The sequence below is a fragment of the Grus americana genome, chromosome 3 (assembly GCF_028858705.1).
Source record: "Grus americana isolate bGruAme1 chromosome 3, bGruAme1.mat, whole genome shotgun sequence".
In the NCBI taxonomy this organism is placed as follows: Eukaryota; Metazoa; Chordata; class Aves; order Gruiformes; family Gruidae; genus Grus; species Grus americana.
In genome coordinates, this window is record NC_072854.1 from 22223929 (window position 1) to 22233963 (window position 10035).

Genomic DNA, 10035 nt, shown 5'->3' on the forward strand with positions numbered 1-10035 from the left:
GAGCCATTTTTAGCTACACAAGAGAAAACATGATTTCATAATGCCATCACTTTCTCTCTCTCTCTAAGCAGCCCAAGCTGATGAAGCAATTTAGGTCACCCAGATAACTGCACTCAATCTCTGTACCAGTAAAGCAGGTGTTTAAGAAGAACTCACCAATAATCATGCTATATAATATTCCGGTATGTGCATGTTATAGTGCAGTCAGTGCAGTGCATAAACAGGTACATACCAGCCATAGCTAATTAATAGGAGGCATGTAAAATAATTAAGCAATAAAATACAAGGCATTCCAGGAAGATCAGTGATTTACTGGGGAGTTTTGCAAAGTCTGGGAGCAATAACAAAGAGCTTTGAACATCATGTGGAGTGCAAAACTATTCACAAATTGCACTGTTAATCATCTTTCATATCTTAGATAAAGCTGGATGGATACATGTAAAAATTATTACCATGGTTATACACCTGTACTGATCTCTCAGCTTAGCTCCCACAGACGGCACTGGAGTGCCCCACACCGGCACCCCATACTGCCAGGCCACTAGGTTAGGTGTGTGTTGCAGTAGGTCCCCATGCAGAAGAACCACACCTGCCCCAAAGAGATCTCTGTGAGCCTGCAAGAAGCACGTGTCACCCAGCTCAGCAAGAAATAAAAGCTTTTTCATCCACAGAATTCAAAACCCGAGGACTGGAAAGTCCATCTTCCACTACTGCCCCAGGGACACGTCAGTCTGCAGAAATCTTGTCACCTTGTTGTGATGGCACACAGAGTCAAAGATGACTGCAGCCAGGGCACAGAGGACATCTCTCAGAGGGTAAGTGATTCAGCAGGGCACGTGGGTCTGTGTCTGCATGCCTCTGTGAGAAGTGCGAAAAACTAGTGAGAGCTAGTGCCCCTTGTGAAGTCCTCATCTCAGCAGGGTTGCTTCACCAAGCATTGTGTGCTTAAGTACAGTTCAGGAACCTACATTAGGCAAACTGCATGCAATCGGAAATTAATTTCCACATAGGCAGGTGTTTTCAGTAAGAAGTAATATTAGGCTAAGACTGAAAAGTATGTCCACTCTGCTGTGTGCTGTTATGGCATTAGATGAGGAAATCCACTGTCTTCAAATATGAAGAGAGGGTAGAAAAGAACTGTTTTACAGTTAGGAAAAGTGGCTTGGAAGAAGTGGGAAAAGAAAGCAGTGAGTCTCAAGACCAGGCAGAAGTGCTAGTGTTAACAGGTTTTAACATGGTATCTTCTATCTTGGAGTATGAGGGAAGTAACTTCTGTGATATATATCCAGACAGTGTTGGTTATAACTAGTAACAAACCATTCACTGTCCACCTGGTAGAGCACTCAGTTTGGAAAGCCTCTCTGGTGTCCCCAGAGAGTTTTTCTCAATTGCAGATGCATATGCTCTGGACTGGACAGTGAACCACATGCAAGTCTGCATCCTCTTCCTCAGCCAGTCCCAGCATCCAGCATGACTTTATTTGTGGAAAGTGGCCTTTTGCATCTTATAGTTTGGCAGCCGTCCACTCTTCCTCGAGCAGGTGCTCATCCAGAGCACACACAGATCTACATAAAACGACTGAATTGATCTCACGGTGAAAGCCTCCAGAATTTCACATGTGCTCTCCGTGTATTGATGTTGGTCCCTGACATAAGCATGGTAAAGCTCCTTGGGATACCGGATTTGTCTGTCCCCTTACCTAAAGCTCCTGAAGCCATCTGTGCTTTGTCTCGCCCTTTCCCAGCCTTGCAAGTTCCTGTTACATAGGACAGTTTGTGAAACAAGCACCTGGGGCATGGGGCCGGTGCCAGAACAGCCTTGCCGTGGGTGCCTTTTGGGAAAAGGTTTCATGCCAGGCATTGGCAGCACATATTGTGCATGATCGTTTTGCACAGCTGTGCTGGATCCTTGAACAAGGACTCCAGGCAGGGAACAAGGAATGTGGAGGAATCCACCTTGCCTCTGCCATGCCTCCCTGGCTGTGACCAGTGCCTGTAAGGTTTGCCTCATCAGCCACTCCTGGGCTTTACCAGCAGGACCACAACCCTGCGCTTCAGGAGAGCAGCCTTTGGCCTGTTCAGAGAGCTGCTTAAAAAACTGTGTGGGATACAGTCCTGGAGGGAAGAGAGGTCCAGGAGAGCTGCTTATTTTCAAAGATCACCTCCTCTGAGCTCAAGAATGGTCCATCCTGACCAGCAGAACAAAAAGCAAAGGGGGCATGAGGACCGCCACTCCTCACTAAACCCAAGCATAAAAAGGAAACAAACAGGAGGTGGAAGCAGGGACAGGTAACCCAGGAGAAATACAGGGACACTGCCTGAACATGCAGGGATGGGCTTAGGAAAGGCAAAGCCCCCTAGAGTTAAATCTGGTGGGGTAACATGCAGAGCAACAAGAAGGTCTTCAACAGGTATATCAGCAGCAAAATGAAGACTGGGAAAAATGTGGGCCTGCTGCTGAATGGGGCAGGGGACCTGGTGACAAAGCCAAGGTAGTCAATAGGCTGAGGTACTGAATGCCTTCTTCACTTTGGTCTTTACTGGTATTGGCCTTCAGCAATCCCAGGGCCCTGAGAGCAGTGGGAAAGACTGGAACAAAAAAGACTGCCTTGCTGGCAGAGGATCATTTAGTCAACGTGTGAACACACTGGATGACCACAAGTCCATGGGTCCTGATGGGATGCACCCACGAGTGCTGAGGGAGCTGACCAATGTCACTGCAATGCTACTTTCCATTATCTTTCGAAAGTCATAGCAATTGGGAAGGGTTCACAAGGACTGGCAGAGAGAAAATGTCACTATCTTCAAAAAGGGTGAGAAGGACAATACAGGGAACTACAGCTCAGGCAGCCTCACCTCAATCACAGGGAAGGTGATGGAGCAAATAATCATGGAAAACCTTTCCAAACACATGAAGGCTAAGAAAGTGGCTGGGAGCAGTCAGCAAGGATTTGCAAAGGAGAAATCATGCTTGACCTGATAGCCTTCCACAATGAAATGAATGGCTCAGTGGGTGAGGGGGAAGCAGTGGATGTTTATCTTGACTTTAGCAGGGCTTTTCACGCTGACTCCCATGACATCATTAATGACCTAGATGTTGGGACAGAGTGAAGGCTCAGCAAGACTGCAGGAGATACAAAGTTGGGAGGAGTGGTTGATACACCAGGGGGTTGTGCTGCCGTTCCGAGGGACCTGATCTAAACAGGCTGGAGAAATGGGCTGACAGGAATCTCTTGAAGTTCCATAAGGGGAAGTGCAAAGTCCTGCACCTGGGGAAGGAAAAGCCCCATGCACCAGTACACTCTGGGAGCCAAGCAACTGAAAAGCAGATCTGCAGAGAAAGACAGTGGAAGGATCCTGGTGGACATCAAGCGGACCGTGAGCCAGCACTGCACAATTGTAGCAAAGAAGGTTGAGAACCTCCTGAGCTGCATTGAGTGGTGTTGCCAGCAGGTCAAAGGAGGTGACCCTGCCCTCTACTCAGCACTGGTGACACCACATCTGAGTACTGAGTCCAGTTCTGAGGTCTCCAGTACAAGAGACATGGACACAGTGGAGAGAGTCCAGCAAAGGGCCATGGGAGTGATGAAGGGACTGAAGCATGTGTCCTACAAGGAAAGGCTGAGGGAGATGGGACTGTTCAGCCTGGAGAAGGGAAAGTTCAGGGGGATCTTATCACTGTGTATAAATAACCAGCGGAGGTGTAAAGAAGGGGGGGGCTCAGACTAGAGACCTCCAGAGGTCCCTTCCACCTCATCTGTTCTCTGATTCTGAAAAGACAGCAAGAGTAAGAAAGCACATTTTTCCAGTCTGTCCACCTGGAGAAGAAGAAATTGGGGTTCCAGTTCACATGGCAATGTCTATCCAATTAGCTTATCCATTGATTTTAACATAAAGCTCAGAAGAACATGCTTGGCCCATAGCTCTCGGTGAAGTGATGACTATCACTTGTCACCGCTCTCAGGCTGTAATGGAAATGACACCACTGAAGTGGATGTGACTATAAAATAACTGATGATGTGCTGCTTTGCATGGAGAAAAAGCAAGCCGCATTTTCAGAACTAACATCACTGAAAAGCTGTGATGATAAGTTTAAAAATCCTTCTGGTAAGAAGCGTATTTGAAAAGAATGCCGAAGCGTAGCTAAAACTGCTTAATTAGATATATTTTGTCCCACTCTGTGGTATTTATTACCTTTTTCATCCAGTGTATTATTATACATTCTGAAGGTCAGACTTCAAAGTCTTGCTTTAGGTTCTTTCATTTGCTGAAAAGTGCCTGGTCTCAGTGCCCTTTGCCAAATTCCTTCCTGCAGAGGTTTTATCAAGCATGTATGAAATTTATATTTGGCCTGTGATTTTTCTTTTCTAAGGCTGGGGGAGATATGAAACTCATCCAATTTTAATTAGTACTTTAAATGGGTCATTATCATATCTGAAATATCTGAATGAGGTTCTTGGAGCTGGCACATCTTCTCAGAGGGTGGCATATTAGGATGCTTTACATAACACAGTTACAATGCAAGAGGGAGCTCTATAATTTTCCCCAAAGTCGTGCAATTCAGAAGGATGCATATGAGATGAGAACTCCCTGGGGAAGCCTGGAGCAAGCAAGTGTCTATCATGTCCACACATTGCAAGGACATTTTTGTTTCTTTGTTAAATATATAGGGTGTCAACAAAAGAGGCAGGGGCTTGGACTCGTGCCTCACAGTGGAGGCTCAGACAGAGTTTCACTGCCCTTCTCTGCAGTCACTGGGCAAGCAGGAGCAGAACCTCCCCAGCCTGCCTGTGGGACACAGCCCGAGTCCCAGCCACCTCATTGCAAAGTGACTTCTCCTTGCCAGCCAATACCAGCAGTGGAGAAACCCTGCAGGAAATAGCCCTGACAGCTTTTTCATGTTCCTCCAGCATATTTACATGCAGTTTTCCTCCACTCCTCTTGGCCTTTTCATGGTGTTTGATCTCTCTTACCTTCCTTCTCTGGATAGAGAAGTAACGTTCAGTGCCAGCCTCTGCTGAGGATCAGACTCCTTTTCAAAGGCCTTTTAAATAACACCAGGCAGTAAGCAAGCCACATCAACTATTATGCCTTACCACCATACCCTGTGATATCCTTTTGGAGACCTGGATCCCGGCACTCTTATTTTTTACCATGTTGGTTTCCCAGCTATGCTGCCAAAAAGGGTTAAAAATGAACGAGGAGACAGTATTGGTGCAATCTTCTGCTACTTGGCTCCTGCCTGCTCCTTTTGGGTAAATGAACAGTGTGTGATCATTGGGTAAATGAACAGTGTGTGATCACCTAATGATCTTACTATATTCTGCAAAGAACAAGTATTTTTTACCCACGACTACTTATCTCATGTTTAGTTACTGGGTGGCAACCTCCAATATAAAATGTTGCCTCTGATAATACAGGCCAGCAAGGCTAGATACAGAGGAGAGTAAATAGTCTGCTTAGCACAGTCCCCTGCAGCCCTCTGATAAAAGGAAATGTGAGCAGAGGTGCACCTTGACCAGCTGGAGGTTTGAAATGTGTTTGCAGGAGCTCAGGTTGCAGACTGCGTAAAAGCTTTTCTTGTGCCGTGGTCAGATCAAGCATCAGCGGCTGCCGTTCACTGGTGCATGCGGAATTAAAGCCAATGACAGATAAAAAAAAAAAAAAAAAAAAGAGAAAACACATGGGACAGAGCAAGGAACAAGGGCTGGTTGATGTTATCACTCAGCTGCAAACAGCAGGGGAGGGAAGGGGAGGGAGGGCTGCTTGTCCCAGTTAATCCAGATTCAAAGAGGCTCTGCTTTCCTTTTAACTCTAATTCCCAGAACAGTGAAACAAGGAAGAAAAACAAGTGGAAGAGACTTGGAGGTGGGGAAGGCAAATAAACTATAGTAATGGCAGAGTGTCCTAAAGTGAACAGGGAGAGGAAACCGTAAAACATGTTTTTACTCAGATGGTTAGTTTTACACCTTAAACAGCAATTACCTGTTTCTTCCAAAACAAGTTTAGTAGCATTCATGTTAGGGGTGGTATCACTTTCTGTTTTCTCCACGCTTACCTGCATTAGAATAAACAAAACCGGGCAGCAATTAATATTTCAAACCTGAATCCCGCCAAGAACTTAAACACAGCCTTAAATTGAGGCACATCATCGGTCCCACCAAAGTCAACAAGCTATTGATTTGATTAATTTTTACCAGAAACTTGAATGCTTTGCTAGGCTGAGATCTCCCAGACATTTTTATTGGCTAATTCCCCAAAGCGCTGAACAAACGATGCACCCAGTCCTCCTCCCAGGCAAAGTCTGCCTGCCGAGCAGGGCTCTGGGACACTCCACGCACACACATCCGTACACATCATTTCTGCAGCACCTCCTCGTCTGGGGCTGCCTGTGCGGGTTACTGCCCTCTCACCTCCTGCTCGACAGAGATGTCTTCTGCCTGCCCCAGCTGAAATGAGCCAGGGTTGGCCCAACGGATTTAAATACAGACGCGGCCTTGCTAAGCCAGCTAGCTCGCTTTGACTGATGGAGGTCAAGGAGTCTGTGCTGAGCCAACAGGTTTAGGAGGATGGTAACTTCTGTCTGGGCAGCGATGCTGGAGATGGCAGCCTCTCCTGAGCCCCTGGGAGGGGCATGTTAGCTGCCAGGCTGAAAACATCTTGGTAAAACTGTAATGTTTTTTTTCATTCGATAGTCAAGGGAATAAAACACAGATGGTTCTTTTTCTTGGGCAGAGAATACATTTACTTGGCTTCATATTCACTTCATGTCACAAATTGTCAGTGACTCCTAAAACAGAAAGAGTAGATGTGGGTGCCTCTTCTTCAAGGCAGAGTCTCCCCTTTGGAGTCGAGCCATGAGGTTGAGTCATTATTTCTTCTCCTCTGAGATATTTAATGCTCACATGTACTTGAAAAAAGGAACATTTCCCAACCATGGGAAAATTATTGTAGGTGTGGACCAAAGCTGTAAGTTCCATTCATTCACAAGGCTGCCTGTATGAAACGCAGAAGGTTGTACCGTCCCCTTAAGCTATGGGAGTCCCAGGCTTCAAAGCACGTACAGGAAACACACCTACAAAAATACACGGATTTCTGAAGCCTCAGGTTAAAAATGTAATACATGGCTTATTGACTTGGCATATTATGCTCAGTCTAGTAATTCTGAACCATGCTATGCAATTAAAAATGTCAAGCTGATAATGGAAATTTAAACTATACATCTCAAAGAGATACCCACACCATGACTCAGAATTGGCTTTGTGCATAGGCAAAGTAGGGAAGAAGACTGCTGGGAAGGCAAATCCGCCATAGGTTAGCAGTGTATATACCACAGCCTTGAAAAATCCTTAAACATGGGCTGAATTCTAGATGCTTTAGTTAGGGTGAATGAATCTAATCTTATAGTAGATGACTTAACTACTTGTCTCTGATAGCTGGGGCCTGACAGTCTGGGAAAATTTCTCACCCCTCCACTGAACTCAGGCACCATGAATGGCACTGCCTATGCATGTCTTGCAGGGGGTGTGAACAAAAGGTTGTTGTGGGTGAGAGGATGTGGTAAGCCATTTTTTTAAAACTTTTTTCAAGTAAGCAATCAAACAGAAAAAACCCTCTCCATGCATTGTGGTTTACTCTGAAACTATTGAGAAAATCTGGATTGTTTCTGTCTTTCACTATTAAACTTGAATAATATGGCCAAGCAGAAGCAAATATGGCAGCAAAGTGTTTAAAAAATACTGTTCTTCTTCTGTTATTTTTCAAATTACTCTCTTCCTTTCTGACTCTCTCACTCATTAGATTGTTTTTCAAAGACCACTAATCAGGCTAAGTGCCTGTGGCTTGCTGGGAGAGACGTGGTTTCAGAAGCACACAGTGCACAACCCCATTTTAGCAGTGAGATGAGGTGGGGCATCCCAGGTGTGAGCACATCCAGGACTCCGTGCTGAAAAAATACATGCATTCTTGAAATGCTGATTGCAGTGCATTTGTACAAGGCTTTCTGGCAGGCAAGTAAGGCAATCCTGGAACTGCTATTCATCTTTCAAAGCTGTTACGTCTCAAATCAGATGGATTAAAGACGGGATTGAAGAAAGCACGATGGGGAGTACAGACCTACCTTTGCCCATCAACGCCATGATCTCTAACCTCTCTGTATCTGACTCCTGCTGTATCATCATTCATTCATTGCCTCCAGTTCCCTGTATCAGCAGGTGCCAGTCCAAGATCAAGAGAAATTTCAGCAAGTATAGCTTTTCTGCATTTACTATAAACATGGAGAGGTATCAGGGCTGTAAAGAAATGTGAATAAAGACAGTTTCTTTAGCTTTGTTCCTGCAAATTATATCATGATCCAAGATATTTTAGAGAACCACACACAGAAAGAAGGATGACCTTCAGCCAGACACCACTCAGTCCTTTGCTTGCAGAAACAAATGCAACAAGGGGTTGCTTGATGGGTTTGCTTACCCAGGCACTATCAAGACCTGTTTGCACTGCACCATCCTATTGAAGTAGCCGTGTGCTCTACCGGGCAAAATAATATTAATCTTCAGCAGTTCTAGAGTGCTTAACATTTTACCAGGGCTTCGCAAATATGACCTGAATTGCAGTCATAACACTGATATGTGAAGTAGTGAGCTGACAGCGAGGTAAGATAGCAAACACTGTTTTCCCCCTTCTACAGATTGATAACACAGCCTCACTCAGGAACAACAGTGTCAAAACAAGTTTCCATGATCATAAATCTGGACAGTGGTCCGCATGTGGTGTAACAATGGGGTTTTTTTAAAAGTCCCTTGGGAAAAACAGCAGATACATCACTTTCCGTGGGTACAGTGACCTCGAAAAACAGAAGCCTGGCGCGTGCAGAGGAATATGCCTCCCAAAGAGCTTGCGGGAACAAATCCGCCACAAATGAAACAAAATTGAAAGGCAGGAAGGACAATAAAGGTAGACTTACACTGAACGGTTTGGTCCTGCAAAGACGTCTGGGCATGGTGACCTCTGCATGCTGGGGCTGGGCTCTGCGAGGCTCCTCAGTGACTACATTTTAAGGGTCTACAATTTTTAAAGCTTTGCTGTAAGACCATTTGACTAAGGTGTCTCCAGTAGCCCTGAGTAAAGCACTTTGGATGCGGAACAAGGTGGATGTTAACATTACTGGATTGCAGAGTTAAAATCGTTCTCCCCATATCTATAATATTGAACTCTGCTGCAAGAACAGCGCAGCTTTTTATTGCTAAGCATAAGAAAAGGCATGCTGTTCAGTAAAAGAGGCTGCCTATCCATCACATGATCCACGAGGAGAACATCTGCATTTTGCTAGGATCAAGGTTTAATCTGACTCCACTAAGAATGTCTAACTAAGCTTTTTTTAACTTGTTTGTTTGCGCTGCAAATGGAATATTCTTGTGTCAATTCACTTAAGCCCTCTATAAGTAAATGTAGGATCCATCAAGCAGTTATCAGGATCTGGTAGACATTAAGTTCTGTGCCAGGCTCCTCATGAAATTAATCCCTGGTTCCTCAGGAGTTTTCAGATAGGAGCTTGCTTCTGTTTTCTCTCATAGCAGGGCTGGACTCATAGGAAGTGAACAAGCAACAGCTCTTTATATAAATCACTGAGCTGCTGCACCAGTGTGCAAGGGAATAGTCTTTGCTCAAATCAAACAAGAAGGGCAATTAAATTGGTAGATTTTCCTGTTCGGAAAAAGCTGCTACCATACTTCTTTCTCTAAGTCACAAGGCTGTAGTCTAAATGAGATAAGACTATCTAGTCAGTGAGTTTGCCTTTCCTGTTGAGATATCGATAACGTTGCTGCTGTGAAACTGCTGTGGGATGGAAGGGTACAGGCTCTTTAGGAAGGACAGGCAGGGCAGGCAAGGAGGGGGTGTCACCCTCTATGTCAATGACCAGCTGGAGTGCATGGAGCTCCACCTGGGGATGGAGGAGGAGCCCACCAAGAGCCTATGGGTCAGGATTAAAGGGAGCACTGGGGCAGGAGACATCACAGTGGGGGTCTGCTACAGGCCA

The 10035-nt window shown here is 45.3% G+C and overlaps 1 protein-coding gene across 5 annotated transcripts in view; it reads left to right on the top strand.

The window, feature by feature from the left end:
- FAM110C (family with sequence similarity 110 member C) overlaps positions 1 to 815 on the top strand; it is a 37360-nt gene extending 36545 nt beyond the window's left edge. For 3 of the 5 annotated variants that reach the window (XR_008576194.1, XR_008576193.1, XR_008576191.1), the window contains exon 7: positions 672 to 815. The gene's annotated coding sequence lies outside the window, so the exon portion shown is untranslated. The remainder of the gene's footprint in view (positions 1 to 671) is intronic. The other 2 variants (XR_008576190.1, XR_008576192.1) reach the window with 1 other exon arrangement.
- The last annotated feature ends 9220 nt before the right edge of the window (positions 816 to 10035 follow it).